The 14696-nt window shown below is 47.3% G+C and overlaps 1 protein-coding gene across 13 annotated transcripts in view; it reads left to right on the top strand.

The window, feature by feature from the left end:
• Dennd1a (DENN domain containing 1A) overlaps positions 1–14696 on the top strand; it is a 489363-nt gene that overhangs the window by 389276 nt on the left and 85391 nt on the right. The window lies entirely within an intron of this gene.

Raw genomic sequence — 14696 nt, 5'->3', positions numbered from 1 at the left:
CTGCCGCATCAAGAGCCTTGAAAGTGTTCGTGCTCTGTCAGAGTCGGGAAGGTCTCCTGATTCACTCCCGCTTGCCAGGCTAGTCAGGTAGATGTCCCGAAGCTCCACATGCACATGCTCAAGTGAAAGAAGTCAGACACTTCTGCACAGCACCACAAGCACTGCCACAGAGGGGATTGGGAGCCCCCAGAGAGAGCACGGCAAACCTAGCCCACATAGACGCCAGGGCTCATGTTGAAAGTTGTCACTCAAAGAAAATTTGTTGAGAGATCCATTGATAGAGGTGAGTGGCCCTGGTCACTGTGTGCCATGGCAGGCAGGAAATAACAGGATGTGGTGCTAGAAAAGCAAACAGATCTCACTCCTGAAAAGCTCAGCAGTGTCCACTCTGGTCCTGAGCCCTACACAGCCTGGACAGTCCCATCCCGCCAGCGAGTCTGATTTCCACACAGTGCGAGCAGCCCAGGGACAGCCCCGCCAAGGGTACCTGCAGGATAGAGGCTGCGGTGGTCTCTTCTGTGCTCCAGCACATCGATAATAGTGTCCTAATAGCAGCTTCTAATTAAACTGTATTACAGTCCAGAATGCACTGCTGACCTGCACACTCTTGCGAACAGGCCTGATTCATAGGACATTTGTGCAGTTCTGCAGATCTAAAGAAGTATTTATCCTCATTTTTGCCTTCCCAGTCCAGCAGAAGTTCTAATTTGTGTAAGGCAGCTTTGGTAATTAACAAATTGTGCTTCTGTGAAGTGAAGTAAAAAGAATCAGGACTGGGGAGTCTTGCTCTGGGTATTTATACACTATGTTGTAGGTACCAGTGAGCTCCTTAAAATGAAGGCATGTTTGTGTTAAAAATAAAAAAATCAAAAAGAACCCACACCATGTTTGTCCTGTTCAGAATCACTTGATGAAACTGAGTTATTTGAACTCTGACTGGTACTTAATTTTAGCTACTCTTTTGTTAAACACACACACACACACACACACCAGGAAAAGCAGTGAGACTTTCAGATCTTTAAATTTCCATTTTTGGAAGCAATGACAATGCTCCTCCAAAGTTTGTTTCTTACCTTTCCACCTTTGAACAATTGATTTTGATTAGAAACATTACATCCAGCATTTACTTTGACATCCCTGAGTACAAACAGTCATTTTAATGGTTTTTTTTAAAAACAAAATCATGACAGGGACATCAATCCTTCGCCCGGTGTATGAAGGCCTGGTATATTAATTGGCTGTCAGATTCTGAAGAAATAATGGATTAATGTGCTTGATCGTAACACTGTTCAGAGACTGAAGTTTGATCCTGATGTCCCCAGTCTCTCTGCTTAATGCAATTACAGATATGCATTCAGGACATTTGAGTGGATTGCATTTCATTAATATGATTTGAGCGGACAACATTAGGCTGCTGTCGGGTCCTCTCTGACAGCTAATTACTAGCATGAAGCGTGTATACCACTAAGGAACAATGGTGCTCTTATTGGGGCCATTACAACAATAGAAAAATAGCACTTTAAAACACTTGGGTAGTTACTTTCCATACATGTTGCAGGCTGTGAAGATAGCTCAGTGTGAAAAGTTAGAAGAAAGATGGGCGAGAATTAGAGGAGATTCTTAACAGCTGGGCTCTTGGTGGTCTTCAGAAGGATCCCGAAGTCTGCCTGTCATCCCTCTAAAGCAACCGAGAAATCACTTGCTTAATACTGCTCTGTGAGTTCTCTTGGGTGGAAAGTATCATGGTCTCTGGCCATGCCGACTTGGTGTTCTGTGCCCTCCCTTTGCCTCCTCCCATGTCTTTCATACTGAAAAAGAGTAGCAGTTCAGAACACCGGTGGGTTATTAGATTTTTCCCTTGAGGAGGAAAGAGGCCTTTATCTGATGGTGCTGAGACTTGGTCATGAGAACCTTTTGAACATCTAGCCATGGAGGGAAGAGCTGTATGCTGTTAGCGGAAGTTTGTCCTCCTAGGAGGAGTTTGGCCTTCTGAAGCCCTGGCCTTACTAAGACCATGGAGTCAAGATGTATTCATTTGGCTCCCAGTGTGTGTCCAACACTGCTGGACTGCTGATGACAAAAAGATCAGTGAGACACAACCTTTTGTCCCCAAGTTCTTCAAGTCCTGCGAGAGGGGCAGGTATTTTTAAAAATAAAAATGTGTGAGACAGTGATGGATTATAATAGACATATATGCAAGAGAAGCACAAAGCAGGAAAGCCCAAGGGCTTCTCAACAGTGATAATAAAATGTGAGGCAGATCTTCAGGGATGTGTAAGAGTTCCCTGAACAGAAGATGGGGTGGGGCTTATCCACAGGTTGGAGCCAGAGATGGGGATCATCACACTGTTTCTCAATTCAGAGGAGCTAGCCTAACGGTTTATCTGATGAGAGCATTCTTAGCCATTTTGCGAGAGAGTGTTTTACCATCTCAGGCCACATCTGGCCAAGGCTCCCTGCAAGCTATTGAATTTGCTGCCGAGAGTGCTGGATTGTAGACTTACCACCTCCAAGCCTTTGTAAATCATTCAGAGGTCGTTTGGCCTCAGTTTGCTCTTCTGTGAAGTTGAGATTCCCCACCCAATCCAGCTAGTTTCATGGTTCGGGTTTGATTCAAGCACTGTGTGTTCAGGACCCCAGGTGGCTGGTGAGGCACAGAACCAAAAGTTAAACTCAGATTAACCAACTCCAGGGCCAAGGAACTTCACAGTGCCATGGGCTCCTTTGGCTAACCAATCAAAAGGGTTGGTCTCATTAATAGAGCAGGAAGCACGAGAGGATCCAGCCTCATCTTTGGGATCTCTTTAAGCAAATACAAGGTGCTACAGAAATTCATAGCACTAGAGCAGCTGTCATCTGAGAGATACGCAGAAGGCCTGGCCACTCAGAGCAGTGTGTTCTGCATTCACCTAGGGAAGGTAGAGACCGCAGCCTGCTTTCCTTTCATACTATTGTCAGGAGGGAGATACTGAAGCTGTTTGGGACAGAGTGGTGGTGCAATTCACCACCTACGCCTCTCCAGCCCACTCACCACCTTCTGTTTATCTTCCTCCATCAGCTCCTGAGCATCAGCTCTTCCAGCATGCCAGACTTCTCAAGCTTATCTGAGGAACCTCTGGGCAAGGTCCAACTCTGACCCCCAAATCAGATCCCTGTCTCGACCTAAATTTTTTCACGAGTTAAAAAAGCACCAGCCTGGGCCAAGCAGTTTAAAGCAAGAATGCCCTGTGATGGCACCCTGTGGATATCTTTACAAGGGAGATGTGTTGGACACCTAAGAGAACTTAGAAGTGAGTAGTCACGGGTGTGGAGGTGCCACTCTCTGGGCATCATGGCAGGTCCTCTCCCACCCTCTTGGTATTCTGAATGTTTACTGTGACAAGAGGAACTTGGTGCTAAGCAAAGTAGCAGGGAACAGATGCCAGGGCAGCTGAGCTCCCTTCCCTTCCCATGTTGGCCACAGCTGGGGAATGGGCGTGATGAGGCCCGCCCTATCTTCACAGAGGCCCGGTGCCACTGTGTTGTGGAATGTGAGCATCCTGAGGACAAGGCCATGCCTTGGTCATGGCACCATACTTGGTGCGCAGCTCAGTGCATATAACGCCGTGCCAGGTGAAGCGTCTTCTGGTGCAAAGGCCTGGGGAGGCCTTCAGCTCACCTGTGGCAGAAAGCTGGGTGAGTTTGCTGTCTCACCAGGTGTCCTCAGATGATGGCCATATGTGTCATAATGCCCCGGAAGCCTCACTGGGTAAGCCTAGGAGTCCCTGCTTTCCTCCCTGAATTTTATTTGCTAATTTCTCCCTGGGTAGCACGGCTCTGCTAAGACCTATTCCTTCCTGTTACCTGGCTAGCATTCTTCTAATGGCTCCTTTCCTAATGATCCTCAAACAAAGAGCCGATGGCGTGGGGTGATGCATCAATCCTGCTCTCTCTGGTGCCCTGGTCATTCTTGCTAACAGGCTTAGCTGTGCTTCACAGTCATTATCACATGTCGCACTGTCTTTGGGATGCAGGGATGATTTGCCAGCTCCATGATGCTTCATTTCATTTTTACTAAAATGAAGGCAGAACAAAAAAAAATTCCTGCATTTAAAAAATGTACAACTATTCCTGACAGATCTCATCCTAAAACCCTTCTGTGCACCTAGTACCTACAGGACAGTATCTCACATCTTGGCCTAGCATCCAAGACATTCACTGCCTGGCCTAGGATGTTCCCTCTTCACTGCCTTTCACATTCTCCTCCTGTCACCCCAAATTTTCTGGTGCAGGAGCACGCTGGTCTGTTCCTATGTGCTCCCCTTGTCTGGAACACCCTCTTTGATCTGTCAGTGAGTCTGTCAAGGCTCCACACACACATCATTCCTGTTTTCCTCTGTGAGGCTCTTCTGGACAGCCAGGTGGGACTGGCCCCTTGTCCTCCTATCCAGTTAGCCTCAGTCCTAACACCTAAGCCCTGTGTCACCAATTTTCTATGCCTGCCTCTCCCTTACACCTATGTGACAGAAGCCACATCAGAGTTTCTGGACCCCTACCCCTGAACTTAATACCCAGAGAACCTTTTGGATGCCTTGGGAGGGAAAAGAAACCATCTCTGATAGGGCTCCTAAGGCTGTCCAGATGAGATTCATCTCTGTCTCTTCCTCTCTTGTTCCAAAGGAGTACCTTGGAAATGTCGTTGATACTAGAGTTTGGTGTGTCTCTCCCATGAGGTCGTGAGATCCAGCAGTCAGGGATCAGAAACAGCACGTGGGCTCAGTAGTGAAACTGCCCAAATTTAGAGTCACAGAGGAACAGGTTGGAGGATGATGGCAGGAGACAAGGAGTTTAATCTGAGACATGTTGACTTTAAGTTGCTCATGGCACATTCAGATAGGGGTGACCAGAAGGTACTGTGCCATACAAAGAGAGAGATCTGTAATGCCCAGGTCTTAGGTGAGCTGGAGACCACTCCAGATGTGGAGTCTGTGAGGCCACTGGAAGTGGTCTTTCCCCTGAGACACAGGAGAAGCACTTGTGCAGATGTTTAAGTGAGAAGGGGGTCAGTGGCCCTTCTTGTATCTTTTTCTGCTCACTGGTCAGCCAATTGACATCATTACTCTAGACTGTTCCCCACAGACTCTCACTTAGAAGTGCCTCGGAAATGGGAACCATGCAAAGTAAGGTTCCATGATGCATGTGTCTCACAATGGGGACTATACAGCACCTGTGGGGATGGTCAGAATAAGCTTTCACCTCCCAGGAAGACAACTGAGGAAGAAGCATCTCTGGATGCATACATCTGCTTTGTTGGCTATTCATGGTCATACATAGCACCTCAGAGCTGTGAATCTCTTCTGTTAACCTTGAGTTAACAGGGAATTTAGAGCGTATTAGAATCTTATCAATATGTATTTCCGCTTTTGCAAATCACCTGGCTTCTGCATGTGCACCTTCCTCTGGAATTGGGGAAAATCACTCTAAGAAGAGCCAAAATACAGTTTTCACTCACTGGTCCTAGTTTATGCTCTGTAGCTGTGTAATACCAATATCACTTGTTTGTGATTTCCTGCCAGCGCCAGAAGAATCTTTTCCACTAAGATTTCTCTATTCCATAAGCACCTGCCTTGCAAGCAGGCGGTCGTGAGTTCGATCCCCGGTACCGATAAAAATGAAAAAGACAAAAAAAAAAACTAGATTGTAAGATTTCTCTATTCCTTCAGATAGTCTATGGCAGATTCTAGTGTTTCACTGAATGCCTCAGATACTAAATATTCCAGATGTGGTCTCCAGAACAGAACCTGGTGGTCTTACCCCGTCTTCTGCTCTAACCTGGGCCATGTCCTTTATAGTGGCCTCTGCCCACATGTGGCTTCAGAGCACTTGAAAAGTGGCTGGTCCAAATGGAGACCTGCCATGAGGGTGAAATACACACCAATTTCTATGGTAACTGTATATTGAAATTATAGTGTGTAGTGGACAAAATAAGATGCACTGTTAGAATTCACTTCCTTTATTTCTTTAATGTGCTACTAGAAAATTAGAAATAACCTGCAACTCATGTTGCTCTTATGTAGTTCTGTGGAACTGAATTGGATGTGGGTACAGCTTGAAATTTGTAGCCTCTGTTAACATAGTGGGCTGCTTCATTCTTTTTTTCAAACTGTATCACATTTTTGCCCACTGCAGAACATGCATCGAACATAAATTTCTGTCTCTTTTACAGGTACCATCTAAATTGCATTTAAAATGGGTTGACCATAACTAGTACTTCTAGAATCGATTGTTTAAAAAAAAAAAAAAAAAACTTAAACATAGGAATTTACATTTGTTCCTAGTACATGTCAGCTTGTTAGCTTTGGCCCACCAGTCCAGTCTCCTGAGAATTTTTTAATCCTTTCTGTCACCAGCTGCATTATAAATTTGATCCTCATTTTCTGTTTTCAATTCAGTCACTGATGATAGCAGTTGGAATCGAAGCACGCGAGTTCTTCTGCACAGAGAGCTATTAGCCAACAGTGTTGACAACAGCTACAAACCCATCATCTAGCTGTGGTCGCTCTGCCCATGGTTCTGCATTTTACCCACACAGAGACAGGTTTCCCAAATGTCTTGCAGCCACCAGCATGCGCTGTGTTAAAGTAGCCTCCTCTCCTGCAGCCTGAACTCCTTGCCCAAGCCCTGACCATCTAAGGAAAAAGAAACACAGTCTGTCATAATTTGTTCTTCACCATTTTTAGATTCCAAGTGAACAAATTTTCACTAACATGTTAGTGATTGATAAGGGCCAAATTTGACTTTTGTGTCAAACAACAAGAGCAAGATTTATCTGAGGGCCTTTGGTACCAGAGATGGAGCAAGAATTTTATTTGGAGCTCATACCCCTGAGGCAGGGTCAATAGGAAGGCTAGGGGTTTTGTCCTGTGTCCTGCAGGTCACTCCTGGTGGCCTCTCATGGAAGGAGGTGCTTTCCTGCCTTAGTGGAGACCCCTGCCCTGTGATCAGCGGGTGGGAGCATTTCCTCTTTGTGCCCCTCTGTTCCACCAGCCCACTGCAAGTGCCTCCCCCATACCCATTCCTTTAATCCTTGTGTATTTTGGCCAAAGGAATTGAACCTATTGTCTATAGTTTGGTTTCTCTCTACAGCCATGGGCTTGTGGGGATGAGTGTGTGTGTGTGTGTGTGTGTGTGTGTGTGTGTGTGTGTAAGAGAGAGAGACAGAGAGAGAGAGAACATAAGAGAGAAAACAGGAAAATATTCTCTCTGCTGGCAGAGGGCAGAGGGGAAATCTCTTTCTGCTTTTCTACCTTTGAAGCCTTCACCATAGGAACTGTTTTGAGCGTGGGAGGCTAGAGGGGGGCATCGGCAGGCCTCCCGCCTGGCCGAATTGTAAGCATTAGCTGAATTCTGGGTGACTCAGCAGGCCCTCTTTCTCTTTCTTTGGGGATGATAGATGAAGGCAGGCGCCCCATGAAGGTGCCTGTTTTCAAGTGCGCTGCATGAGGGACGCTCAGTTCATTGCTGGTTTATGGAGCATCTCCCCACTCCCCCAGAGGACAGTTTACTTTGTGTAGGGTTAACATCTTTCTTTAACACCATGCCTTTAAGAAAACTACATCCTCCACATTATATGTCTTGAGGTTCATGTCCAGAGAGTCTCTGTTCCAGTGAATTCAGATGGGGAGGCATCTTAGGAACCTCAGAAAGGGTCTCTTACAGAACTAAAATTGAGGTGGGCTGACGATGACTCCTTGGTCACTGAATGAGGACAGTGATCTTTGTGGGTATCTTGCCCATTAAAAAGATGGTAATTTCACAAGTTGGACCTGAACAACTCTGGTCTACTTTTCAAATTATCTGCTACAAACTAGACTCCTTCACTGGGCTCTGTCTCGGAGGATGTGGTGTCTATTGCATTTGGAATTAGCTAGATGTAATGAATTCTGGATTTTACATATTTATTACCATTGTACGTGCTCCCTCTGGTCTTGTAACCACTGCTGCTACCCAGCCGACTCCCTCCAGGGAGAAAGAGGAGGCTCCGAGTTACAAGGAGCCACAGAGGTGGCAGGGGAGGGGCTGTGCTGTCTGCCTTGCCGTGAAGCAAGCTGGGTTCAAATCATGACTCCACGGTTTGTTTGTTTTCTCCACCAATAACCACCACCCTGCGCTGTGCCCATCCCTGTGATGACAGTGGGGTTAGGGGATCTGGAAATGAATGAGAAATACAGTAGTCCTGATTATCCCCAAAGGAGTCATTCCAAGACCCCCATTTGGATGCCCATAACTCCAAATGGTACCAAGCCCAGCATATAGTACCTTTTTTCCTACATGTGCATACCTATGATGGTGCTTAATTTAAAAATAGGCACAGCAAGAGAGTAATAACCATAAAAATAAAATAGAATAATTATAGCAGTATATTGTACTACAGTTGTGACTTTGGCTTCTCTCTCAAATATCTTTCTGTACTGGGCTTGCCTTCTTGTGTTACGAGATGATACTACACTGATATGATGAAATAAAGTAAGGTGAATGACACAGGCATTATGACGGAGCTCCAGGCTGCTCCCAGGTGTTATTTGGATACAAGCACTGTGATACGGAAGTAATCAGTCTGGTAACTGAGATGGCTACCAAACTACTAGTGGGCAAGTAGCATATGCAGGATAGGTATACTGGACAAAGGAGTGATTCACATCCCAAGCAAGAAGGAGCAGAAAAGCACAAGCATTCATATACTCTGCACTAATCAGAGTATATGAATTGCTTGTTTCTTCAGTCTTCCATTTTATATTTTGACCACAGGCCACTGAAGCTGTGGAAAGCAAAACCTGGATCCAGAGGGGATATACCATAGCATATATACCATGGTATACCATGCCTTGAGATCCGTCTACCAGTGGGGATCGCCCTGTGGCTAACAGAACTACCTGTGGCAGCTGCTGCTAAGTGCCAGCAGGTTTGAGGTTCCAGGAAGACCTTAGGCCTTCTGGGAGAAGCCTTGGAGGAGCGGGGTGGCATTTGCCAGGCTGTGTAATGGGAAGCAACTTTCTTAGTCTTCTCAGCATCTGTATTTCATCTGTAAAATGGGGATGGTAATGTGTGCACACAGCCAAAGAGCTTCAGAAATACCATCGTCCCCTTTCAGAGTCATGGATACCATGCTTACTGGGGGGCAGGTCTTTTGTTCCCTTTTTTCCAGTTATTTTAAAACTAATGATTTTGCAAGGCATTGTATTTTTATGTCTTTGTGATCTTTGTTATTCAGACCAGAAAAACAGCCAAAACATCCTCCAGGTCTCAGAAAAGAGAAGGAAAAAAGGAAACCTTCAAGAAGCAAGAGTCTTTATAGGGAACAGGTGGGGCTAGAAAGTGTCCCCCAGAAAACTGCATCTGAGAATCATCTAGGGCCATGGCACAGTCTGAGAGCATCCTCAGGTCCTGCCAGATCACTGCCTGTGGTTCAGAGAGAAAACAGGTGTGGGGACCTTGGCCACTAACTAAAAGGCATGAGACAGAGAGACGATTACAGTTAGGAGAGTACTACAGGGATGTGGCGGGAGAGTGGGGGGGACAGACCAACCCCTGGCTGACAGAAATGGCCCTATCTTGGTTCCACCCTGGCTTGGCCCTTCTTGGTTATAGATGGCAGAAGCCCAGCTGGAACTAACTCAAGCAGAAACGGTGGGAAGGAGGACAGTCATCTCATATACTGAGCAGTCCAAGGCTTCTCTCTCTCCCAGCATGGTGGGATCCAGGAGTTCAGATGATGTTTCTAGACTCTTGTTGTTCACTGTTTGGCTTCACTTTTCTTTACCTTAGTTTTATTTTCAAACATTCTTTTGCTTTGTGATTGAAGTATAAGTGCCTTTGTGGTTCTTTAGCTTAAAGTCTCTCTCACCTCCAGTTGTCTGTGTGTCAGTACTCAGAAGCAAAGCTTGACCTGTGTGGTCTCACCTGGCCACTCTGAGCCAACAACTGTGATGAGACAGTGAGATCTGCCAGTTGGCCCTGGAGTCATGTGTCCATCCGTATGACTGGACAGTAGTTGGTCCCAGAAAAGAGACTTTCGTTTCCATTATTACCTTCCACAGTGCCATGGAAGAGGGGTGACCAGGTGATCTCCACAGCAGTCAGTGGTAGGGTAGAGGGTACCCTGAAGGTTGAGGGACCAGGGAATATGCTAAAACTAATGTGAGGTGGGGTGGGGTGGAGTCCCGTGAGGAGCTGCCTATTTGGGAAGGTTTCCCCGGGAGCTCATTCTGGCACTAGACTTTAAAGATGAGAATGACATCCATAAAGGGACATCCAGGGCTCGCTGACTAGACACATGGAGGTTACTTTGTGCCAATTGCTAAGAGGCTTCTGTTAAGAGTGCGGTTGGAGACACAGATCCGTGGGGTGTTTTACAAGTGGGTCTCATGAGGGAGATCAGGAGCCAGCTGCCTTCTCCCTGACTCCCGGAAGTCTCAGGGGGTACTGAGCTGAGACAGAAAGCCTCTAAGCAGGGCTGGGGGCAGAGACCTCAGCCAAGGTAACACCCTAGGTAAACAGTGCAGGTGCCCTCTGTGGGGCCAGCAGAGCCCAATGTTCCAGGGGCCTTGCCCAAAAGGACACATGCCCTTTGGCTAACTCAAGCCCACTATGAGGACTTGGAATTATTTTCCCACTTTCCTTCCTTCTTCTGAAGTGTTAAAGTCTGTAATTAAAAGTGAGTTATTTCTATTAGTGGTTTATACTTTTGAAAGTACTCTTGTACGACCTTATTGTGTTTCTCTTACGGATGAAAAAGTTAGAGTTTAAAGGGGTTTTAACTCACCCAAAGCCAAGAGCTGGAAAAGTGGTAGAGCACTTGTTCTCTTCCAACCCACCATCCACCCATCACATCAGGTGTCCAGTGTGCCAGTGACACCTGGGATGTGGCTGCCACTGAAGATCCAGAGGGAATCAGCCCCTGTTCCTAGGTCTCAGAGCTCAAAGGCCAGGGAAGAGAGAGAGAGACAGGAAGCAAAACCTGCTCCAGTGCTAGCTAAATATGAGTGATGGCTAGAAGATCTGGAAGTCTTGATATGAGAGTTTATCCTGCACATCTGGAGGCTGAGGAGGAGATTCTTTGATTCATTCCTTACACCCAGGAAGCCCCATGCTTCCCAAAGGTAAGTGAGCACCAAGAGAAAAGCATCCTGATGGAAGAGCTGGCTTCTTTCCCTGACAGCTGACCCCATGCTGTGCACATCTCCCAGTGTGTGTGTGTGTGTGTGTGTGTGTGTGAGAGAGAGAGAATGAATCTTGGCAGAGTATGGCAGGGGTGAGGTAAGGCCCCTCAGCTCTCCAAGCCATGGTCAGGTTCTCAGGTGTGGGAGCCCCGATAGCTGCCCTGAGCCTGATCTGCTTGTGTTCAGCGGAGGAGATTACAGAGCTTAATGATTCGCTCCTCCGAGCTGCAGCTGATGCCAGCCTCTACCCCCTTTCCACCTAATTAGTCTCATTAATGAGCTGCTCTGCTCTCCATAGAGAGAGTTTCCTCTTTGGAATAAGAGGCAAAAATACCTTGCCCAGGTAGATTGCTGAAGCCTTTAATTATTGCCCACACCTGCTAAGCCTTGTGACTCACACCCAGTGATAGTGCTGAGCTGAAGTGGAGCTTGTTTATCATCACAAACAGATCTTAACTCTTTCAACACCAACAGAGCTTTTTATTTCAAGAAACAAGAGTTCCCCAAGACTGCATGTAATCATCCCAAGGATACTAGGCCCTGTCCCTCACATGGGCAACCTTCAGCTGGCTTGTTGACAATCCGGTCTACCAAGGTCAATGGGCAGAGACTGTGCAGACCATTCTGGTGGCCACTGTTTATGTCCTACCCGTCAGATTTTCTGTAGTTCGCAAAAGACCACTCAGGCAGACGCAACCATGTCCATATTGCAGAAAAGGAGATGAAAGCCAGAGGAGGATGTCACCTCCCCCAGGGCACAGCGGAACAGGTCCGTTGGTCTCTGTGGTCTCTTGCTCATGCCCCCCTTTTGTGCCCTGCTGTGCACTAAGGAAGCAGGGTGCTCACTGGGCAACTGTAGGGACTCCAGGGAAGATACAGACAGTGGGTGGGCAGCAAAGACTTTAGGTCTATGTCGAACGGTGATGCTGGGAGAAGGCAAGAGTCATGCAGCCAAGTGGTGCCTCTGGCCAATGACCATCCAGGCCAGTGGTGGCAAATCTGTGGCATAGCAGGCTGTTTATGAACGTTCTAAAGGGTTCATCATCACTGTTGTAGGTATGTGAGCAGAGGTTCCAAGGTGAGAGCATGCCCTGTGCATTCACAGGCTGCAACCCCGTAGTGCAGTGGGAGTATACACCCTGGCGGGGAGTGAGAAGCAGTGAGCAGGCAAGAGAGGCAGGGCTAGAGCAGAGGCCCTCAAATGCAGGGTCGGCACTTTGGACCTCTTGTCCATTCCATCTTCCCTAGTGCCTCGCATAGGACCCAGTACACAGTAGGTGCTTAATAAATGCTGATAGGTAGTGGGGCAGCCATGGTGAGGGCATGACAGCTATTGAAGGATTTAAGGCAAGAGAGGGACCTATCAGTTGTCTGGAAAAGATTGCTGCATGGTTCTCCCTGTGTATGCTCTAATGGATCAGAAGTGACTGAGATTCAAGCCCAAAGCCCTTTACCACCACTTAGAGGTTCATAGGTTCCTATAGGACACCTTGTTGCTAGGTAGTAGTGGGTGATCCATCTGTCTGCAAAATGGATGTTGCTCCCTTTACTGTGTGGCCCGCTATCTAGTGGCTTACTAAGTGGCTTGGAACATAGCATTAAGAGTTTCCTGGCGTAAGTCCTTGTTGGATTCTGAATGAGAAACTTTCAGGATAGGAGCACAGGCTTCCAAAAGACCAGAGCTGCCAACTCAGACAGAACCAAGTCATTCTGACCAGATTTAGACAAATTTTAAAATAAGTAAATGTAATATTTAATAGAATGTATTAGATGGCAACAATTGCTAGGAGATGCTAGCCAGTTTGCTACATAGTCGTAGGAGATAAAGAATGGTTTTTAACAAAACTCTGTCCCAACTGTGGGCAATAGAAACGTCTGCCAGCCCTTCCATCTCTATGTATGTCAAACCCTGAGTCAGGTACTGCATATGAAATCATTTTACAGTGGTCCACTGAGGCTTAGAGAACTACAGACTCTCCCACAGTCACATGGACAGTGAGTAACAGAGCCAGGAATCTCAGCCTAGCCCTCAGTAGAGCCTGTACCTCCCCAGCACACATATACACCCACAGAATATCAGTCCCAACCTACGGAGCATAAGACAGGCAAACTTGGATGGATCAGCCAAGATCTGAGTCCCCACGCCCAGGCTGAGAGTCCTGTGCTTTCCATATAGAGACCATCTGCACACAGGAGTGATCTGGGAAGGCCTGGACTTTGCTCTGCTTGGCATTTATTTCCTAGGTTCTTGGCAGCCTTGAGGATCATCAGACACCTGGGAGAAGGAGCTGAATGGCCCACCCATGTCTCTAGAGCACCTCTGGGTGCCAGCCCCTGGTTAGGAATTCCTGTGTGCTGAAGACAGTCCCTGCCAAGGTGGCTACTAAACTCTCAGAGGGGAGAGGGCCTGGTGAGTTGCACTTAGTCCTACCCAGTTCTCCAGAGTGATCTGCCCATTGTGAGAGGTGGTCAGTCTGCCAAATCCAGGCTGTGAGAGTTTGTCAGCTCCTGCCTCCCATAATCACCCTCGAATTCTCCTCTTCCCATTGCTGCCTCTTCATTCTCCATATTCTCCCTGGACTCCCTGGCAACTGCCTCACTGGGCACCCTGATGCCACTGGATTCCCTTGACCGAGCACTGGCCTTGCTAAGGCCAAACGAGCCTTCCAGAGTGCTACTGTCTGCTCTTCCCGCCCTCCAGCCACCCCAGGTTTAAGACTCACCAGTGCCTAAGACAAAAGGGCCTCAGAGGGTCCAGCTGGCCTCCACCCAGCCTTGGCTCTTGCTCCTCCCCCTGCCTCCTTTGTTCCAGCCAGAGTTCCTTACACATCCACTTCTTAGTTCCTTGCACATCCCATCCTATAAGGCCTGGCAATCTTTGGTTTATCCTCTCAGCCCATGTCACCTCCCCAGGAAGAGTTTCCACAGCCTTCAGACCTGCCGTCAGCACCTGCCATGGCACTCCCAGCAGCAAACCTCTCCTCTCCTTCAAAGCCGTTATCCCAGATGGATCTGGGAGCTTGCTTGACCTCCTGAGCTGGTGACTCCAGGGCAGATACCCCCAGGCTCTCAGTAACCACTTGCTAAATTAACAATAAACAAGACCATTCACCTTCCTTGCAAATGTATGATAGGTCTTCCACAGACAGATCTCTGAGATGGGTCCTGAAGCATTAGTACACACAGGCAGGGAAATGATAGGCAAAGGGGCCCTGACTTGATAAAGTGTGTATTTTTGCTTTTAAAAAAATGATAATGTTCCTGCAGAGTTCTAACTTTCCTAAAAACTGGTGACTTCTGCACTGGCACAAATAAGTACAGTATAACCAGTTCACCTCCAGTGTTCCACCTCCAGGACGCCCTCCATGATCACACCTAAACAGCAGAGGCAGCTACATTACTGCAGACCTCTGCCTAGTGCCTCGTCACTAGCTGGTTACAGACTGGCTGGTAGAACCTGACCCACCACTCCTAATGTGAGTTTTCTAATCTCTTAGA

Source organism: Cavia porcellus, unplaced genomic scaffold, assembly GCF_034190915.1.
Source record: "Cavia porcellus strain 051 isolate PalLab524CR breed Dunkin Hartley unplaced genomic scaffold, mCavPor4.1 scaffold_1, whole genome shotgun sequence".
Lineage (NCBI taxonomy): Eukaryota > Metazoa > Chordata > Mammalia > Rodentia > Caviidae > Cavia > Cavia porcellus.
This window is presented reverse-complemented; position numbering and strand designations above follow the sequence as displayed.